We start from the raw sequence: 22845 nt of genomic DNA on the forward strand, positions 1-22845 counted from the left end.
CTCACTGATGTATCGGAGCCGAATTCCATTTCAGAAGACTCATCATTTTCAATTGAATTGTGGCTAAGTACCGTGTCAGAAACATGAGTGACATTGTCTTCGTCAACCCACTCCCACTCCCATATGACTATTGCTCCTTGGGATGGCAAATTTTATCCTGAAGGTATCACTAATTTCTTTAAATCTTCTCCCTGCATGAATAAAAAGCATTCAAAGAAATCGAACTAATTTGCATGTTGTCTATATATTGTACGTTATAATATGTTAAACTTAATGTTATCAATGTAATACTATACCTTAAGGTGGCGATAAAGCAATGACGCGCATAAGAAGCCATAGCAAATACATATGACGTAACATATCATATACTACGCAATTTGTGGTAAATCAGGCGGGGGCTAATTCGGCGCAGAACCATAATACAACCTATTCTCGTACTTATTTTGACCATATAGTTCAATAGTGCACAAGGCCTTATTTTGAACTATATGGTCGAAGTGTCTGGTAGAAGATATACGGATACTATCTGGGCGCTTGTACTGTTGTAGATCAGGATTCTCTAGCGGATACTGATTCAGGTGTTTTCGTGATGACCTGGTGAACAGTACGTGGTAGTGATTGTGGAGAAGTGAGTCAGGGTGACTATGACAATGATTGTTCAGTTGCTGAACCAGACCAGAAGCTGAGTGAAGGTGAATTCTCACTATAGAGGGAAGAGGGGTACGTACCTTGGTACGTACGGTCCAGCTTTCATGGGTATAGCTCCTAGCCTCCATCCTACCCATGCAAGTTTATGCCTTTCAGTGAGCTGGTCTATGGTGGCTAGATCATTTACTAGACTGATGAAAATTAAGAAGCACTCCCATTTCCCCGCTTGTGTTGTGTTGGAACATGAATCTATGGCTGTAACTTCTGAACTTTGGGTACAGACAAGAGTTGCTTCATCAGTCTGCAGCTAGTAGTGGCACAGGTATATCTGCTACCACTGAGGTTGGTTTCCACATTAGCAGATAAATAGGGTATGGCTTATAGCTAGTTGATACTTGAAGTGTAGGCTTTCTTTTTTCACTGTTGAGAGCAATGTACCTGTCATGTGTTATGCACCTATCAGTGTCCACCTCCCCACCTTGGAGTAGGGTGGGGCAGGGGATTTAACAAACTCTAGTGTCAAATTTCCTAGTGATGTGCCAATAAGAGATTTATCCCATTAGCCGATATTGAAATCAATGGCCGATACCGATCCGATGTTTGCCAAAATTTTACACATTTTGTTATTTTATTTTTGATGAAAACAATGGCAGTAAAGTTAATCAACTAAGTAATCTGCTAATAATTACTGTTACTGATATTGCTGAAATTTGGCTGATAAACTGATTTCTGATTATTTACCAATTAATTGGTGCATCACTAAAATTTCCCAGTGCTGGGACAAAGAAGCTTGTTGAAACCCCACTACGTCCCTACCTTTAAAGAGGGATGTTTGAGTTATCTGTAAAAAGACTTACACTAGACTGATCCCAAGTCAATCACACAGTAGCATATGGAAAAATTGCAGCCTCAGAACCTCAAAAGAAGCAGAAATGTTTGTGAGGTATGCTTGACCATACCTTTTATATTACACTTGGGGCGATTTTTATAGTCTTTAACATTAGTGGCAAGTGATATGTACCCTTTGCTTCCTTATATGTTTAGTATCCATGACTACTTATGTGTCTAGAATTGGTATTCCATAGCAGAAAGCATGGACTTGTTTTTGCACAGATTGATGGCTTACATGTGTGCTGTACTATAGTAACAGTTGTACTATCTTGTTGTGCTCTCTTGAAAGTCTGTGTATGTGTGTTTTCCGCACAGAAATGTTTTCAACAGTTTTGCAATGCAGGTTACTGCAGTCTGCTACATAGCTATAGAATCTTAATTTTTTTTGTAACCTCTTCCATGGCCATTTTGTGTACATATGTAATGATATATGTATCAAACACACACACACACGCATGCATGCAATGCGCACACACACAACACACACATTTTATTGCTGTACTTTGTATTGGTGAGGTCAAACGGAAGTGTGTACTTTATATCCATATTGTGCATCCGGCTGCACACTTCAAAGCTGCTAATCTAATCTGTGTTTGTTACACCTACATCTGTAGGAAAAGTAGTGCTGTATTAGCAGATCATGGACCGGTGGATCATGGATCAATGGATCATGTGAAAGGTAAAAGTGCATATAATTATTTAGTGTGTGTTTATGTGGCCGTATATTGTCATATGATCACTTAACAGTTGGACATCCCTTTTTCACTGAATCTTCACAATTGTTCACCAACGCCTTGTGTAGGCACTTTGGAAAATAATGTAACGTTATGTGCTTGTACCCAATTTCTTGCTTGTTTGAACAAAAAAATTATTGTGCATATCTACCCAGCTGTATTAGTGGGACCTGGAATTAACTGCAGCAGTAAATTCCAACTGTTACTGTATGTTATGTCGCTAACTTAGTGGGTTAATACCCATGCGTGTCTTCACCTATGTGACATGTTATACATAGCGTCCTACTTATTACCAGTCCTACCCTTGATGCTGGCATCTGAGCAGTGCATCCCCAGTATTCCGGTGGGCAGAGACAAAGGAACCTTACTTGCTTTAAGCGTGAATAAGCTCTTCCAACCCACCAAGAATTACCAAGAACTTACATGCACACAAGTTTAGCAAATAAAGTTTGACTAATTTCGTATAATCATTATTGAACATATTGTAGCTAATAGGCAAAAAAAGGTTTTGGCAACTTAGTCCCTCTAAACTCCCATTGTTTATGTCAAGTGTACATGTATATATTTGTACTCTGTGTGTGTGTGTGTGTCACGTGTGTGTGTCACGTGTGTGTGTGTGTGTGTGTGTGTGTGTGTGTGTGTGTGTGTGTGTGTGTGTGTGTGTACGTACGTGTGTGTGTATACGTGTGTGTGTGTACACATGCATGTGTACAAGTGCGTGCGTGTGTGTGTGTGTGTACACATGCATGTGTACAAGTGCGTGCGTGTGTGTGTGTACACGGGTGTATGTGTGTGGGTGTGCATGTATCTCCTGTGGGTTACTTACTTGTCCTGCCTCACTGAGAATTGAAGTTATAGCAATTACCAGGTTGGTGAGCACACACAGACACACATACAAACACACACACACACACAGATCCTTCGCCTACTGTGCTAGCACAGTCATACCTATCCAGTTATCCAGCACTGGGACACTTGTACACTACTCAGGCACTATGAGTCAGTGCAGATAAATCCTCCTGGTGCTTGGTTGTTGTCACTGTTGTTGTTTTCTTGAGAAAGAAACTTTGCATGTCTCGTATAATAGTGAAACTTTGTGTACCCACACATTTGTTTGTAAAGCACTCCTGTGGGGGCCCTATCGTGTACATGAATGCTTATACTGTAGCACCTGAGTAGTGCACAGGGGTATCCCAGTTAGAGCTGAGCGATAGTACAACTATCACTATCACGATTGATAGTAACTTTTATATCACGATAACGGTAGTATCACGATAGTTATTAGCAGTTGTTAAAGACACTCAACTTCACGTATACAGCACATGAATACTCCAATTATGTGCACACCACTTATCTGCTTTTCTAACACTCCACTAATAAATGTTATGTGTCAGTATTACAATTGTTATCTTTGTTGTCCACGTTCAAGCTACCAGTCTTATACAGTTTTCTGAACTTCAACACTATCATGTTTGCTTTTGTTATCCATATTTTTGACTAAGCACAGATATGAATGAGTAATCATGATAGCATGATAGTATACTATCAAGATCACGATTGTTAATAGCTATCACGATAATCGATTGATTGCCACTATCGCTCAGCTCTAATTCCAGTGCTGGTACCTGGGCCAGTAGGTGTGACCACACATACAGCAACCCAAATTATTTTGGTTTTGCCTGCATGTTTTAGTGTAGTCTGTTTATGTGTGTTAGTATATGACAATGTGAGTAGTGAAGGGTAAATGATGTGGCTGTGAAATTTTTATGTGTGCTATGGTACAGTAGTTGTTACTGACAAGGTAACTACCATATAGTGTTGCATATAATACCATCAATTTCACCAAATTATCAGTGTGGGTGTTGCTATAGTAACTGTTGAATACTCATTCAAATAAGTATGTACATCTTTATTTAGTAGTGCAGTCCCCTGCGTACGATGACTACTCCAGGTAAACAAACAAGGTGTATTAATCATGGTGTTTGGATGCCTTTACTTCTATGTATACAGTTGTCCAAGTAAAGTGACAAGAGGTTGTCTCGGTCAAGAATCCCAAAGAGTTTGTTCAGTTGGTGAGCCATTGACTGGATATGTGACCAAGTCTGACAAAACCAGGCTTATAGCCCAAAAAATGCATAATACTTAATTTTCTTTATAAGGTATAACAATTCTGTAAAGTTCCTACACAAGTGGTCGAAACGTTAATTTGTTATCATGTTCGGCGAGAAAGTTATTATTATACATATGTCAGACTTTTGAAAAGTGATCAAAATTTGACGGGCTATAAGCCTGGTTTTGTCAGACCTGATCACATTATATTGTACATTAGATGTGATCATTAATACCTACCATTGAAAGTGATTTGTTACTATTCAATGTGATCAAAAATTTCTTTGATGTTCTTGCTAAAATCATGTTTCATTGAAAGTAGCTAGCAGGCTTAACACTTGTTATACTGATTCCTTAAAATGTGTTAAATCATACGTCAAACATTTACAGGGCACCTTAGATTTCTAGTAATATGGTATTCTGAACTTTAGTGTCACATCATGTGAGGTTGAGACAGCATGTTGATGTACGCATGTGGTACTGACCTTATGTAGCACTGACAACTTTCAGTTGCGTATTATATTATTATTGTAATGCCTGCCAATCTTGGGTCGTATAGAAAGTTTGCCTTATGCACACTGTAGCTTCAGTCACACTCTAATGATGTAGTTGAAGTGCGACTTACCTGTATGTACCCCAATAGTACGTGATATTTTACTGTTGGAGTATTGGCTTACATACGTTAAGGGGATTGTAATGGTAGCTTTTTGGTAGTGTCACAGTGTGTTTGGGTAATTGTGTGCGTATGTGCTATCTTACTGTATGCCAGTTGCATGTGTGCCATAGAGAAGGCTACTAACAGGATTGTGAAAGTGTGGCTTGGAGAAACGTCTCCTGCATGTGTACATGAGTTACTTATGTACTTTGTAACGATTGTGTGCCATTTTCATGTGTATTTTTTTGAGTGTGTCCCCTGCATGCATTGTCTGAAACATAAGATTATTAGTTAGACGTCTTGAAATTGGTATCTGTACATTAAGAATTGGATTTGTACAATACACTAGTGAACAAGAAGTCTGCTAGCATGAAGTGTACCATCATAAAGAAGTCTGGCTTACCAGTTGTTAGCCTGAGTTTGTAATGAAAGTGGCTAACAAGTTATAAGCCTTATTTCACCACATAGCTGTATTTTGAGACACCAATTGCAATGTATCAAAAATTCATAATAATCATGCATGGTAAGTACATACTGGAAATGTTTTTTAGCAACTGTCATGGCAACAGTTGCTAAGCAATTGTTGGCAGGGATTACCAAATTTATGAATTTTGCTTTTTTTTCCCCTTACAGTTAATTGTGGTCATGTCACAAACTGAAGACTTGCAAGGAAAGTTTGATGCAATTATTAGGTAAGCTGATACAAATAATTGCGTATGTAGACTTTAGCTTATCGTCATTGTATATTGTATAGGAGGAGAATAGCATACTCAGTTTCAAGTACCACTAAGAAAGTTGAAAAATATATCATTATACAGTACTGTTACTGTCATTGTACTGTATGACTGTAGTACTTTTTCATGTACTGTATGTTAAAATAGTTGTCAGGAATCTGAAACTCAATAAAGTTGTATAGTGTTGTATACGTAAGCTAAGCAAGATTCTCAACGCCGCTGTTAACCATATAATTACCTAGCCTACTATACATCATTTATAATATTTAACTTGGTGTTAATCATATTGCATGTTATTGGATCTACAGATGTCGTGATTCGCATTAATTTTGGTCACCAGCCAAATGGTTTGTTTCTAAAAATAAAAGGTCTACATGTATGCATACAGGTCTACGTACAATATAAGGTCTACATTAACACTTCAGTCTCAACTTCAAATCCTTCATTAATCATTATACACACGGAAGCAGCTAAAAAACTCACATGGATTCTAAAATGTTAAACTGCAGCTGCTTGGCTCTACAATGGGCTTAAAACTAGTTATCCATAATCTATTGTAATAGTACACACAGTGAAGTCTGTCTGATCAGGTCACCATCTGCTGAAATTGTGCCACCCATGAGCCAAATGTATAATCCTCTGTGAAAAATAATCTACATCATCTAGCCTAATACAGCCACCAGCTTATAAGGTGACTCAGGTGAGCATCTGAAATTTTGATCATGACTAGTGTATACATGGTATATACCTGCAATGAATTTGAATATTACTACAATACAGTTAACAAAATTAAAAAATTCCTCAATATAATACATAGTGCTAACTTAACTTTTGGTTCTAACTTCTGCCTTGCAGTTTCCTTAAGGCCACTTCATGTCAAACTTTAGTTTCTGGTCACCTGCACTGTGCAAAAAGTTTGATATACTCAGGTGCACACTAGTAGGCATAACTCAATTATACATTCAATTTACACAGGTATGTATGAATATGATATACTATAATTGTATATCCTGTGTATTACAAATTGGCTGCTATACACTGGTGTGTATACATCATGTGTACATATGTAATAGATATACACAATGTAGTATAGCTTACCACAGCTTGTTGGCATGGCTACGTGGGCACAGTACATACAGCTAACTTATTATTAAATTCTTATGTATTCTGTGCTATTTTTAAAGAATTTATGTATAAAAATGTAATTCAATAAACTGTAACACACACAACAACAGCTCCATTGTCATCCCAAGTGGCATTAATCTAAGCTTGCCTTTATGTAGAATTACATTTGTATAGAAAAAAAACATTAAGATGTTCTCTGTCATGGTGGCTTTTCTTCATCTACACCAGGCCTGACCCAGTTGGTGGTTGCTGTACATCAATTCAAGCCATACATGTAGTACTATTTTCACCAGGCTGCATCTGCCAAGACATAGTTATTTTAAAGAGCACATAGGCTACAATTACCAGTATAAAATTTATGGTACAACTTTATAACTGACTGAAAGAAACTGCAAAAGAACAGTTGTAAAGTTGTAAATGCTCAGAACAGTTGTAAAGTTGTGAATGCTCAGACATACAGTACTTACCAGTTGTATGTCATACAGCTTCAGTTCTCTTCGCTGACTGAATCTGCAAAGGATATCAGTTGTTAGTGAACAAATGCTAGTGAAAACTTACCAGCTGTCCATCGTACACATGGGTACTCTCTGTTGAGTGAATCTGCCAAGGATATCGGTCATTATTATACAAAGGCCGTGGTCATACTTAGCAGTTGTCTGCCGTAAACTTGGGTACTCCTTGATGGCCGAATGATATTGATTGTTAGTGCACAAAAGGCTATTGCAAGTTGTCCATCATACAAAGACCATGGTCATTATTGTCCATTGAATAACTTGAGTATACTTTGCTGACTGAATCTGTCAAGAATATAAGCTGTTATTAGTATGCAAAGGCCATGATCATACTTACCGATTGTCTGTCATTATAACTTCAGTACTCTTTGCTGACCGAATCTGCCAAGGATATCGGTTGTTAGTGCACAAAGGTCATCGTACAACTTGAGTACTCCCTACTGAGTGAATCTGGCACACTTTACTGGTTGAATCTATCATACCAAGAATATCAGTAGTAAGTGCACACAGGCTATAGGTTATGAGGGACAAAACTGTGCAAAACTGTGTAAAACATGACTTTAAATTCACAAAATCTAGAGAGCATCATTATACATTACTTCACTAAGGTAATCACTCAATGATTTCATCAATATAAAATTATATAGAAAACTGTCAATATTCACAAATTTGCAAGAATTTCATCCCTCAAAAATTTCTAGCATTTGTTGTCATTTCATCGATGCTTTTTTAATTATACAGTATTTAGGCATACTTAACAGTTGCTGGTGGAACATGACTGTTGGCGTACATAACATCTATGCTTTTGGGTAATGTCGTACACCACATTTATACCGCTGCAGTACCGGGAACATTGGCTTCATCGTCATATCATACACAAAGTATTAGGAGGATCTGTATACTTGAAAATTATTATTAAGTCCTATATAAGGTAGGTAGTCAATTTAACTTTTAAGAACAGTATGTAAGCCACAGTGGTAACTAGCAACATGCATACATACATTTGGCCAAGACTGTGATATTAATATAGTCACCTGTAGTAACACTATAGTCACATGGCTACTTGTTCTTCCTTAATAAATTTTGTTACAAAGGCCAGCTACCCAAACGTTTGATAGCACACACTGAAAGAACAAGTAGGCCTTACATAATATATATTTAGTACGGACTATTCAGGCGTAGAGAAACGTGTAAAACCACTGGAAGCGAGCATATGCTCACCTCTTTGATATGATTGGTTATAGTACCTATCTCTAATGAAAATTTTAATGAGCTGGACACATGCAAGTGCTGTTGTTTTCCATGAGTAATGGTGCACCGCAGTGCTGATTCACTGGGTAGGCGCGACCACATGTCTGCACATCCCAGACCAAACTCGTTTGTATGGAATTTTCTATTTAGCCAAATTTTCTGCTGACGCCTTCATAACTCTATATAATGTTTAGCACTATGGGTATGATTTCAGTTAAGTCATACAAGAGACCAAAAAGTAAGCTGCATACTTTCGTATAGTGTGATAGAGACTTTAGTCTATAATAAAAATGATTCATTGTAGATTGGTCACTTACTACACACAGTGTAGAATTATTCACAGATTCTTTAACTATATGTATGTGATTACACCCAACATTCTTTGTTTGTGTACAGTCATGAACATCCATTGTAATGCCAGTTTACAGCAATGATTGCCAATTTACCAGACCACCACTGGAACATGAAGCATGACAAAGTGAAACTTGACAATCTATGAGGTACATACAGGCTGCTGTTGCTTCCTCCAAGAAAATTTCATATATAGATCCTCTGAGGATGAATTATAGAGAAATTTCAGTAATTTATCATAATTGTCTCAAATGCTGATTCACTGGGTAGGCGCGACCACATGTCTGCACATCCCAGACCAAACTCGTTACTATGGAATTTTCTATTTAGCCAAATTTTCTGCTGACGCCTTCATAACTATGTTTAGCACTATGGGTATGATTTCAGTTAAGTCATACAAGAGACCAAAAAGTAAGCTGCATACTTTCGTATAGTGTGATGGAGACTTTAGTCTATAATAAAAATGATTCATTGTAGATTGGTCACTTACTACGCACAGTGTAGAATTATTCACAGATTCTTTAACTATATGTATGTGATTACACCCAACATTCTTTGTTTGTGTACAGTCATGAACATCCATTGTAATGCCAGTTTACAGCAATGATTGCCATTTTACCAGACCACCACTGGAACGTGAAGCATGACAAAGTGAAACTTGACAATCTATGAGGTACATACAGGCTGCTGTTGCTTCCTCCAAGAAAATTTCGTAGATCCTCTGAGGATGCATTATAGAGGAATTTCAGTAATTTATCATAATTGTCTCAAATTATGGCTGATCTCATATCACTCACTGGTCTGGTTTCATTTAGCCACCAGAGTATAACCAGAAAATGCCAATTCAAGTATTTTAGTCATCATAGTGTAAAAACAGTGTGTGTGTGTGTGTGTGTGTGTGTGTGTGTGTGTGTGTGTGTGTGTGTGTGTGTGTGTGTGTGTGTGTGTGTGTGTGTGTGTGTGTGTGTGTGTGTGTGTGTGTGTGTGTGTGTGTGTGTGTGTGTGTGTGTGCATTTGCATGTGTGTACTGTGTAGCATTAATATTTATTATGCATATGTGTGTGTGCATTTGCATGTGTGTACTGTGTAGCATTAATATTTATTATTAGGGACCTGCCGATTATGTTAGCATAATTTTGAGCATAATAGGTACCTAAAAGCATTGAGCATAATGCCAGCATAATAGGTTAAATATTTGTACGATAGTGTAAACTCTTGCTGGGAAAATGACAATTGCAAAATAAGATGGATATACTCTAATAGAGCAGTCAGTAACTCTAATAGAACAATCATCAAACTGACTGTTCTATTAGAGTATATCGATCTTGTCTCTTACATGCAGGCATGCAGCAAGAATTTATTATTTGTGTTCCAGCCACTCATTTTTTTCTTTCTATATAGTGTTAAACTAGTAGCAAAGCATATGAACTAAGGCATGAACATTGAGCATAATCGAGCATAATAGGTAAATATTGAGCATTAATTTAAGCATAATAGGTGAATTTTTTGAGCAGTGCAGCATAGCATAATAGGTAAAATTATCAGCATAATCGGCAGGTCCCTATTTATTATGCATATGTGTGTGTGCATGTGTAATGTACTGTAGCCTACCTATACACACATGTAGGCTCACTTATCTCGTTCATAAAAAGGATAAGCTTGATCACTGATGTAAGTTCCAGGGGAGACCACAGTTTTCTCCTGCAGTGTAGCCTTCTCCATCACATCGTGTAGGTACTGTAGAAACAGGAGTACACACCATAAAACTTTCAGTAGCCACCCACACTATGAATAGGAATACATATACACATGGAATCCTTGCAGTACACTAATCCCTATAAACACTGTAATCAACTAGGATGACCTTCACACATACCTGTACAAACATATGACACTCAGTTACTGTAGTAGCCCTACGTGAAATTTAAAAAAATCGATGCACTAAAATTTTCTCCAATTTCCTTCTTCTATAGCTCATTTAAATTGCCATGCACTACTTTTCCAACAAAATCTGAGGTATCTATTTGCCATGCACTACTTTTCCAACAAAATCTGAGGTATCTATTATGTGTCATGAGATATGTCTTTTATTGCATTTTGCAATACAAAATTTGTTACACCAGGTTGGTTGGGTCATTGTGGTGCCAAAATTTCCATGAATTAGATCATTGTGCTCATAGAGGGTTGCTCTACACATATCACACCTGAAAAGTTACCAGACACAAAGTAGGCTGTACACAATAATTAATTTTACAGAAACATATTGCACATACTTCTTAGCTGTCATTTTAGCCATGAGCAAACAGTTTGTACAATGATTGTTTTACAGTATACAGTCAAACCTCTCTAATGCGACGCTCAATGGGAGCCATAGATTTTGCTGAATAAAGGAGGTTGTTGGATTATCAAGTCACCTCTGTAATCCGACATTATACAATATGTCAGATTATGCAGTAAATAACAGGTAAAACAGATCACACAATGTTTTAAACATGAATTAATTTTAGAATTTGTAAGTATTACAGCTTTTTTCTATTACTGTCAACCAATTAAATACTTTGGTTGCTTAAAAATTATTTTCTGTGATTATTCTAATGCCGCTATTATTCTCTGTCAGATTACAAAGGTCAAAAACAATGCATTTCCAAGTCTAGAGAATCACAGTTTGTGTCGGATTATGGGGTACAGAGTTGTCAGATTACAGAGGTTGTTTTCTATACAAAAATGTTGGTAAACGACATTTCAGTCGGATTCTGGATTATGCAGGTGTTGGATTAGAGAGGTTCGACTGAATATACAATTACTGTTTTACAGAGGACACCTGCATAACCTGGACACTTAGTTGAGGCCCCAAAGTACCAGCTTTTACATGTAAACTGACCTGGAAAATCAGGACATCTTAATAATCAGGACATTTTTGGTTGATCCCAAGGTGTCTTTAATACACAGGTTCCACTGTAATGAATTTATATTTCATTTTGAATATCAGGACACCCTCCTATCTCACATAGCTAGACCAACTTTTTCAGGGGAAGTTCCACTGCTTGGTGCAAATTGGCAAAGCCATTATCTTCTTACTGTTTAGGTTCTGAGACTATTATACTTTAAAATGTGGCACAGTGTTTGCTTGAACACAACAGGATACAAAACAAGCATGTTGCTCAATAGCAAAAGGCTTAGTCAGTCTGGCTATGCGAGATTTGTTGGACTCCTGAACATACATACAAACTAAATCATCTGTACATAATACTTGATACATCACTCTTAACCTACACTTCGGATGGTGGTGGTCTATCAAAGCGTCGTACCAATGATGGTGACCGGCTATACAATATGACACAGTGGGAGATACAAAATGACACAGCGAGACATACAATATTATGACACAGTGAGACACATAATATGACACAGTGGGACTAACACATGCAAAAGCAGTGATGTCATGCTTAGAGGTGTGTCCAGAATGAGTGCGACTATTCAAACTGGACCACACCCATTTTTCTCCCTACAAAGATAAAGTGGTCTAGCCAGGTGAGACTAGTACATAAAGTATAACATGCTTAAGTAATCTGTAAAGGACAATACAAACATATCATAGATCCTTTACACTCTAAGGATCTATGAACATATCCACTCACCAAGAGGAATGTAGTAGTGAAGTAGTATTCACAGCGGAATCAACACTAATAACTAACTAGTTACTGTCTGTCCAGTTTGCCACATAACTGTAGGAATTTGCGCGGTGGTCTAGGACGATGAGCTCTTCCAGAGTATCAAATCACGTGATTCGTAAGTGTTCGAATTTATAAGCAACACTAGTTTTACAACCGGATGCGGTTAGACCTCTTTTGCCGAGAGCTCAGACTAGCAGTGTGTGAAGTCTAGCGCAGTTCTTTTCATCCGAGTTTTTATCGATGATACTTTGTTTCATTGCGCACTGTTCTGTCGGGTCGGAGGCACTTTTATGTGAGCACCGCCTCCAGAGGTGAGTCAGTGTAGCTATTAATGTTCACTTCTTATTGCCGTGGTGTACTAAATATTAATCTTTTAGGTGTTAGCTAGACGCGCGTAGTTGTATCGCTCTCAAGACTAGGTCAAGGCGTCGTGCTCCACTAGTATCACGGTAAGCGTACATGAATTGTGCGTGTGGTTCATTAAAGTTTCTGTTTATGTAGTTTTGTCTTTAGGTACAAAAGCACATTTAAAAGGTTTGTTAGTTTACTTGTTGTCTATACTGTTTTACGGGCTGATGATTCAATGCAGGTATTGTATGGAAGTTGCTTTGGCGGCATAGTTTGCTGCATCATGCACTGACATAATAATAGCTTGGTAAGCAGTAGTGCTTCTTTCTTTCCAGCTTTAATTTTTCTTTTCAATGATAGTGGCAATGGAACTGCTGCTGCTTATTATGATTGCACAGCATTTCAATAGTTACAGGTATGTCTGTTGTCGTATTACTGACTAACTATTTTAAAGTATTCATTTTGTAGGGCTGAATTGTAGAATCACATGCTACTGATACTTCATTGTGTAGATGCCAGGCACATGATCATGATTGAGTTAACTGTGTTTATGCAGTGAACAGGTATAATAGCTTTTCATAGTTGTCTATTGGAGAATACACCTTTTCTATTGTAGAACAGTGTGTGGAGTTTAGGAGATGTGAACTAGGAAGAAGAATTATGTCCACACATGTACATCTGGTGAATTTATCAGCTTCGTTTCATTGGTAAGGCCACAAAAGAACATTTGAATCATTGTTAAGTGATTTCTTTTGTCTGTAGACGTCGTTTGATGATGAGACCTATATAGAAGAAGAATGATGTACCTGCTACTTTTATCAAAGTGAACACTACTGGACACATTTCATGTTGTTTACTCAATGTTGTACAATTTTAAATTTTTTAATATGAAACCTCTAATCTTATAATAGTAAAGATATTCACATCAGATATACTACATTGAGTTACACCACAATTATACATTGGTGAGTATATCAAATATGTATTTCTTACATATGCACATATTATACTTATGTAAACAGAGGTTATACACGTGGTTAACCAGTAGTGTATAAGTCAATTATACTCATATATTATACATAGTAGTGTAAATGGTATCTATACACAGGTACAACCATGGTGTATAACAGATGTGCCACACATGTGTATCCTTGGTGTATATCATAATAATACATCAGTTATACACCTATGTATTTCAAATGTTTTGCATGGTGCCGCCTGCATGGAAAACCTGGAATCCCAGTTTATGAGGACTATTTACAGGTACTTAAATGCATGTGAAAACCAAGGACACAAATTTTTTTAACACTGCAAATATTGAGATACTCTGATAGGACGGTCACTCTACCCTTAACTCTAATATTAGGTATAATTATGCCGCACTACTAAAACGTTACGTTTCTGACTATACACCCTGTAGTTTTGTCCTATTATTAATGTTTCCGTTACCAGTAACCAAAGTAGCTTCAATATGTAGCATTAACTATAACATCAGATAGCTTCAATTTCCTAACAATTCAGATGTACGTAGTCCTCTAACGATTAATCTAGTAACTTTTCTAAATTTCAACTTCCTTATCACTGAACACAGGTACACTGATTTGAAAGCTGGTAACATTCAATGAGCTCAAATTTCAACTTTTCCATGACTAAATAACTGTATAGTCCTACACTGACAAGTGGCAATCCTTAGTTTAAACATTAACTTCCCACATGATAACTGAAAACACTATAGCCTGGAGCACTCAATGATTCAAACTTTGACAGTTACTTTTCTCTAGGTTCACTGAAAAGAAGGCTGGAAACAGATAGTGGGCTAAGACTTCACATTTGAATGGAGACTCTCTGGTGTGTACGTAATAGTTTAATGTCATTTTGGATCATTTGAACACTCGGATACTTTCCTAGCGTATACGTAGCTAATGAGACATTACACTTGGAAAGTAAAAACATGTTATAGCTATATACAATACGTACATCAGCAGACCTTTAATTCCTATAATATAGTACTTAGCTATACATTGTTGTGCTCAGTTCTTTTAAAGCAGTATAACTAGCCATCAACAATTTTCCTAGTGCATTTTGCAGAAGCATAAGTATGTGACTATAAGAATGTTGGTTAATAAAATCAAGATAAATTGAGCAAATAATAATACTATACAGAGATAATACAGTGTACATGTGTTATCACAGTATATTATATTACTGGTGTATATGTATATAAGATTCTATAGTCCTGATCATCCGCCCGTCTGCATCCTTTTTGTTGGCTAGGAAGTGACCAGAAACTAAGGTATGACTTGGAGTGGCCTAATCATGATTCCTATCTAATTTTTGAATTTATTATGTTTGATTATTGTGTGATAATTATCTATACTGTATGTTGTCAATACTTGCTCAACTTTTTTTAATAAACAGCTGCAGTGTTCATGTGGTACATTAAAATTAACACGCATACTAGTACATGTACAAAACACACATTGCATTGTATGGTAAGTTGCATTACTAAGTTTATCATACTGTGTACAAGAGACATAATGGATGGTAGCTAGCTAGCTAGTGATTGTTCTATTGGAATATAATTGACTGTTTCACTGATAACAAAGTAATCCGGCCGATATTACCCCATTAGTTAGATAATCTATATTCTGTATCACTGCAGTGGAAATATTGTACATGTCAAGTTATAAGTGCACAATTTGTATTTGAAATTTCACATTATAATCCATTAACACGAAACCAATAGGCTTCATTCAGTCTATTATGATTTAAAATTTACCCATTATGATTTATGGGATTGCCAGCAAAATCAGCCCACTATATACCTTCAATTATCATGTACACATGCTGTACATGTACAATAATACAGCTGAACATTAAAAAAAGAAGAAAAATTGACCGGATTTGCAAAAAGGGGTCTTCCACACACATCCAATTTGTGAACTTTGGCTATTCATAACTTCAGATTGGAAAAAGTCATTGCCTTGAAATTTGAAGAGTAGTGAGTACCAACGTCAGTTAATAGATGTAGAAAATTGCAAGTTTGTACCTTCCACTGAGCTATGGGCCACTGAGCTATGGGCTTCCAAGTTCATAGAAATGGATGTGTGTGGAAGACCCCTTTTCGCAAATCCGGTCACATATGCATTACACAATTTTACATAAATATTGTTGTTTGAAAATTCAACCCATGGCCAGAGCCCAATACCAGAACAATCATTATGATAATTATAAATTCTTATACTGGGATTGGTTCTTCTATATACGAATTTAACTGCAAACTTTTTTATTTGCAGGAAGATACTGTGCAATTCTGCTTATTCTATCTGAAATACTGCATTACAGTGTTTATTGTGTATGCCTCCCGCTAAGGCAGAAATACTGCCATGTAAATTAAGTACATAGTAATATGAGTTACGATTGGGTAGGTGTCACATTATAATAAATACAAGTGTATGAGTTGATGAAAGACTGAAGACTACACACATACTGGCACATGCATTTTCTGCTGTAGTGACATGATAAAAATAAGTATGAATATAAAATATTGAGCCACCAACTGTACAATAATGTACCTATCAATGTTATTCCCTACCTACCCCAGGTAAGGGAATTGCAAAGGCAATTTACTCACCGAGACCCTGGGGACAACTTCGAGTTCTAAATCTCTACTACTTCGTATTATTTATCTCGGGAATCATTAACAATATGGTGATTAGTATTGCAAATGCCCCTACCCTGGGGATGAGTTAGTCCCTTGCAAATTCCTACCCGTTGCCCAATCTGGGGTAGGTGCATGGGGTGTGACATTGATTCGTGTATAATATAATAGTAAAAAGTACTACAGTCATACAGTACAATGACAGTAACAGTACTGTATAATGATATATTTTTCAATTTTCTTTAGAACTCGGATGGTACTTGAAACTGAGTATGCTATTCTCCTCCTATACAATATACAATGACGATAAGCTAAAGTCTACATACGCAATTATTTGTATCAGCTTACCTAATAATTGCATCGATCTCTCCTTGCAAGTCTTCAGTTTGTGACATGACCACAATTAACTGTAAGGGAAAAAAAGCAAAATTCATAAATTTGGTAATCCCTGCCAACAATTGCTTAGCAACTGTTGCCATGACAGTTGCTAAAAACATTTCCAGTATGTACTTACCATGCATGATTATTATGAATTTTTGATACATTGCAATTGGTGTCTCAAAATACAGCTATGTGGTGAAATAAGGCTTATAACTTGTTAGCCACTTTCATTACAAACTCAGGCTAACAACTGGTAAGCCAGACTTCTTTATGATGGTACACTCCATGCTAGCAGACTTCTTGTTCACTAGTGTATTGTACAAATCCAATTCTTAATGTACAGATACCAATTTCAAGACGTCTAACTAATAATCTTATGTTTCAGACAATGCATGCAGGGGACACACTCAAAAAAATACACATGAAAATGGCACACAATCGTTACAAAGTACATAAGTAACTCATGTACACATGCAGGAGACTTTTCTCCAAGCCACTTTCACAATCCTGTTAGTAGCCTTCTCTATGGCACACATACAACTGGCATACAGTAAGATAGCACATACGCACACAATTACCCAAACACACTGTGACACTACCAAAAAGCTACCATTACAATCCCCTTAACGTATGTAAGCCAATACTCCAACAGTAAAATACCACGTACTATTGGGGTACATACAGGTAAGTCGCACTTCAACTACATCATTAGAGTGTGACTGAAGCTACAGTGTGCATAAGGCAAACTCTCTATACGACCCAAGATTGGCAGGCATTACAATAATAATAAACAATTAAGAAAGTTGTCAGTGCTACATAAGGTCAGTACCACATGTGTACATCAACTTGCTGCCTCAACCTCACATGATGTGACACAAAAGTTCAGAATACCATATTACTAGAAATCTAAGGTGCCCTGTAAATGTTTGACGTATGATTTAACACATTTTAAGGAATCAGTATAACAAGTGTTAAGCCTGCTAGCTACTTTCAATGAAACTTTATTTTAGCAAGAACATCAAAGAAATTTTTGATCACATTGAATAGTAACAAATCATTTTCAATGGTAGGTATTAATGATCACATCTAATGTACAATATAATGTGATCAGGTCTGACAAAACCAGGCTTATAGCCCGTCAAATTTTGATCACTTTTCAAAAGTCTGACATATGTATAATAATAACTTTCTCGCTGAACATGATAACAAATTAACATTTCGACCACTTGTGTGGGAACTTTACAGAATTGTTATACCTTATAAAGAACATTAAGTGTTGTGCATTTTTTGGGCTATAAGCCTGGTTTTGTCAGACTTGGTCACACATCCAGTCAATGGCTCACCAACTGAACAAACTCTTTGGGATTCTTGACCGAGACTACCTCTTGTCACTTTACTTGGACAACTGTATACATAGAAGTAAAGGCATCCAAACACCATGATTAATACACCTTGTTTGTTTACCTGGAGTAGTCATCGTACGCAGGGGACTGCACTACTAAATAAAGATGTACATACTTATTTGAATGAGTATTCAACAGTTACTATAGCAACACCCACACTGATAATTTGGTGAAATTGATGGTATTATATGCAACACTATATGGTAGTTACCTTGTCAGTAACAACTACTGTGCCGTAGTACACATAAAAACTTCACAGCCACATCATTTACCCTTCACTACTCACATTGTCACATACTAACACACATAAACAGACTACACTAAAACATGCAGGCAAAACCAAAAATAATTTGGGTTGCTGTATGTGTGGTCACACCTACTGGCCCAGGTACCAGCACTGGGATACCCCTGTGCACTAATCAGGTGCTACAATATAAGCATTCATGTACACGATAGGGCCCCCACAGGAGTGCTGTACAAGCAAATGTGTGGGTGCACAAAGTTTCACTATTATACGAGACATGCAAAGTTTCTTTCTCAAGAAAACAACAACAGTGACAACAATCAAGCATCACTGAGAATTGAAGTTATAGCAATTACCAGGTTGGTGAGCACACACAGACACATACACATACACATACATGTTCACACACACAAACACATACACGTGTACACACACACACACACACACACACACACACACACACACACGTGTACACACACACACACACACACACGTGTACACACACACACACACACGTGTACACACACACACACGTGTACACACACACGTGTACACACACACACACACACACGTGTACACACACACACACACACACACACATACACACACACAGAGTACAAATATATACATGTACACTTGACATAAACAATGGGAGTTTAGAGGGACTAAGTTGCCAAAACTTTTTTTGCCTATTAGCTACAATATGTTCAATAATGATTATACGAAATTAGTCAAACTTTATTTGCTAAACTTGTGTGCATGTAAGTTCTTGGTAATTCTTGGTGGGTTGGAAGAGCTTATTCACGCTTAAAGCAAGTAAGGTTCCTTTGTCTCTGCCCACCGGAATACTGGGGATGCACTGCTCAGATGCCAGCATCAAGGGTAGGACTGGTAATAAGTAGGACGCTATGTATAACATGTCACATAGGTGAAGACACGCATGGGTATTAACCCACTAAGTTAGCGACATAACATACAGTAACAGTTGGAATTTACTGCTGCAGTTAATGCCAGGTCCCACTAATACAGCTGGGTAGATATGCACAATAATTTTTTTGTTCAAACAAGCAAGAAATTGGGTACAAACACATAACGTTACATTATTTTCCAAAGTGCCTACACAAGGCGTTGGTGAACAATTGTGAAGATTCAGTGAAAAAGGGATGTCCAACTGTTAAGTGATCATATGACAATATACGGCCACATAAACACACACTAAATAATTATATGCACTTTTACCTTTCACATGATCCATTGATCCATGATCCACCGGTCCATGATCTGCTAATACAGCACTACTTTTCCTACAGATGTAGGTGTAACAAACACAGATTAGATTAGCAGCTTTGAAGTGTGCAGCCGGATGCACAATATGGATATAAAGTACACACTTCCGTTTGACCTCACCAATACAAAGTACAGCAATAAAATGTGTGTGTTGTGTGTGTGCGCATTGCATGCATGCGTGTGTGTGTGTGTTTGATACATATATCATTACATATGTACACAAAATGGCCATGGAAGAGGTTACAAAAAAAATTAAGATTCTATAGCTATGTAGCAGACTGCAGTAACCTGCATTGCAAAACTGTTGAAAACATTTCTGTGCGGAAAACACACATACACAGACTTTCAAGAGAGCACAACAAGATAGTACAACTGTTACTATAGTACAGCACACATGTAAGCCATCAATCTGTGCAAAAACAAGTCCATGCTTTCTGCTATGGAATACCAATTCTAGACACATAAGTAGTCATGGATACTAAACATATAAGGAAGCAAAGGGTACATATCACTTGCCACTAATGTTAAAGACTATAAAAATCGCCCCAAGTGTAATATAAAAGGTATGGTCAAGCATACCTCACAAACATTTCTGCTTCTTTTGAGGTTCTGAGGCTGCAATTTTTCCATATGCTACTGTGTGATTGACTTGGGATCAGTCTAGTGTAAGTCTTTTTACAGATAACTCAAACATCCCTCTTTAAAGGTAGGGACGTAGTGGGGTTTCAACAAGCTTCTTTGTCCCAGCACTGGGAAATTTTAGTGATGCACCAATTAATTGGTAAATAATCAGAAATCAGTTTATCAGCCAAATTTCAGCAATATCAGTAACAGTAATTATTAGCAGATTACTTAGTTGATTAACTTTACTGCCATTGTTTTCATCAAAAATAAAATAACAAAATGTGTAAAATTTTGGCAAACATCGGATCGGTATCGGCCATTGATTTCAATATCGGCTAATGGGATAAATCTCTTATTGGCACATCACTAGGAAATTTGACACTAGAGTTTGTTAAATCCCCTGCCCCACCCTACTCCAAGGTGGGGAGGTGGACACTGATAGGTGCATAACACATGACAGGTACATTGCTCTCAACAGTGAAAAAAGAAAGCCTACACTTCAAGTATCAACTAGCTATAAGCCATACCCTATTTATCTGCTAATGTGGAAACCAACCTCAGTGGTAGCAGATATACCTGTGCCACTACTAGCTGCAGACTGATGAAGCAACTCTTGTCTGTACCCAAAGTTCAGAAGTTACAGCCATAGATTCATGTTCCAACACAACACAAGCGGGGAAATGGGAGTGCTTCTTAATTTTCATCAGTCTAGTAAATGATCTAGCCACCATAGACCAGCTCACTGAAAGGCATAAACTTGCATGGGTAGGATGGAGGCTAGGAGCTATACCCATGAAAGCTGGACCGTACGTACCAAGGTACGTACCCCTCTTCCCTCTATAGTGAGAATTCACCTTCACTCAGCTTCTGGTCTGGTTCAGCAACTGAACAATCATTGTCATAGTCACCCTGACTCACTTCTCCACAATCACTACCACGTACTGTTCACCAGGTCATCACGAAAACACCTGAATCAGTATCCGCTAGAGAATCCTGATCTACAACAGTACAAGCGCCCAGATAGTATCCGTATATCTTCTACCAGACACTTCGACCATATAGTTCAAAATAAGGCCTTGTGCACTATTGAACTATATGGTCAAAATAAGTACGAGAATAGGTTGAATAAACTTACCAAGCGTAAAAACAGCCACGAATAACAGGTGAGTTGTTAGCAAAAACAACAAGCAGCTGCTGTTACACATTTCAGGTGGAATGTAACTCACCTTTACAACAAATTGACAACCTTGACAACGTGAAAACAAGCGCTACTAATAATTATTATTTGTTTCGATTCACCTTACAGCCTGTTACAAACATTATCTTTTCTCTGTAGACACGGGTTGAACAGCCACGAAACCTCGTATGAATGGTAAGCAATAGTGTCTGAATAATTCTACGTATCGGTATATCATATGTCCATTCTATGGCTTCTTCGCTTGGTGCGAACGGTGAAACAAGGCTATCATCTGCTTTTAAACGCCATATATTTCGACTTGTAAATCGCTTCCACTTATTGATACGTAGGATGATTCTTGTAATAGTATGCTTTCATCATGTGAAGTATTGGAGCTAGAACTTGAGGTTATTGAGAGATAACGCGTCTTCTGTGGTCCACTAAGTACCACCGATTTCTTGGTTTGAGAGCAGTTCTACGCTTTATACTCTCTACGAATGATAGATTCCTGTATGCATAGTTTATTTGTATGCAAAATAAAGTACTAGCTTTCAATATGTCTTAAATTGAGACCATGTTGAGACACAGCAGATTGTTGTCAAGAATGCGCGTTATTACTTTAGCGCCACCTTAACAACCGTCAGATCTTTTATGAACAATGCAGCTGGGTACGAACGACACAAGGAAAGGTCATTTCTAGCAAATATGTCGAACGTGTCCTCTTCTTTCCCCATTTTACCAAACCCTTTCACACGTAGATGGCGGAGCTCTATGCCAATTAAGAACATCAAAACCAGGCAAAACATATAGGAATTTTGAGTTGGCAGTTCAGAAAGCACACAGGTAATTTCGTTGTCCTCCATGAGATAACGCGCTGTATCCGTGTATCTGTCACACTGGGGCGTATAGTAAACCCCCATACTGCTGGGATCTGAAGGAGCAAAAGGATCAAGTTTCAATGCATCATTGTCGAGATCATCGCCACGATTCATGATTCGCTCGGCCATGTGCACAGTACACTTGGCGCAGTATACTC

At 37.5% G+C, this 22845-nt stretch overlaps 4 long non-coding RNA genes across 18 annotated transcripts; 2 read left to right on the forward strand and 2 right to left on the reverse strand.

The window, feature by feature from the left end:
• Positions 1–403: 403 nt before the first annotated feature.
• On the forward strand, positions 404–5985 carry LOC136245684 (uncharacterized). Of its 5 annotated transcripts, none has more exons than XR_010696071.1 (6): positions 404–990; positions 2154–2218; positions 4191–4237; positions 4284–4345; positions 5671–5729; positions 5792–5985. It is a non-coding gene; the product is annotated as an uncharacterized lncRNA (long non-coding RNA). The 5 variants fall into 5 exon arrangements; XR_010696073.1 differs by having other exon boundaries at positions 4191–4224; XR_010696072.1 differs by having other exon boundaries at positions 404–720.
• A 972-nt stretch (positions 5986–6957) lies between these two features.
• On the reverse strand, positions 6958–13128 carry LOC136245682 (uncharacterized). 8 transcript variants are annotated; one of them, XR_010696060.1, is made up of 9 exons: positions 12649–13128; positions 12284–12334; positions 11892–11965; positions 11353–11426; positions 10644–10747; positions 7746–7881; positions 7455–7693; positions 7364–7406; positions 6958–7196 (listed from the first exon to the last, which is right to left on the reverse strand). It is a non-coding gene; the product is annotated as an uncharacterized lncRNA (long non-coding RNA). The 8 variants fall into 8 exon arrangements; XR_010696062.1 differs by lacking the exon at positions 11892–11965 and having other exon boundaries at positions 12649–12955; XR_010696058.1 differs by lacking the exon at positions 11353–11426 and having other exon boundaries at positions 12649–12952.
• Positions 12765–13947, forward strand: LOC136245681 (uncharacterized). The gene is made up of 8 exons (XR_010696056.1): positions 12765–12995; positions 13062–13133; positions 13186–13218; positions 13274–13339; positions 13393–13447; positions 13501–13595; positions 13649–13739; positions 13795–13947. It is a non-coding gene; the product is annotated as an uncharacterized lncRNA (long non-coding RNA).
• A 2898-nt stretch (positions 13948–16845) lies between these two features.
• On the reverse strand, positions 16846–22279 carry LOC136245683 (uncharacterized). Of its 4 annotated transcripts, XR_010696066.1 has the most exons (7): positions 21768–22279; positions 21487–21630; positions 19961–20025; positions 18526–18572; positions 18418–18479; positions 17042–17100; positions 16846–16979 (listed from the first exon to the last, which is right to left on the reverse strand). It is a non-coding gene; the product is annotated as an uncharacterized lncRNA (long non-coding RNA). The 4 variants fall into 4 exon arrangements; XR_010696068.1 differs by lacking the exon at positions 21768–22279 and having other exon boundaries at positions 18539–18572; positions 21487–21758; XR_010696065.1 differs by lacking the exon at positions 21768–22279 and having other exon boundaries at positions 21487–21758.
• Positions 22280–22845: the final 566 nt, after the last annotated feature.

Source organism: Dysidea avara, chromosome 15 (genome assembly GCF_963678975.1).
Source record: "Dysidea avara chromosome 15, odDysAvar1.4, whole genome shotgun sequence".
Classification (NCBI taxonomy): Eukaryota; Metazoa; Porifera; class Demospongiae; order Dictyoceratida; family Dysideidae; genus Dysidea; species Dysidea avara.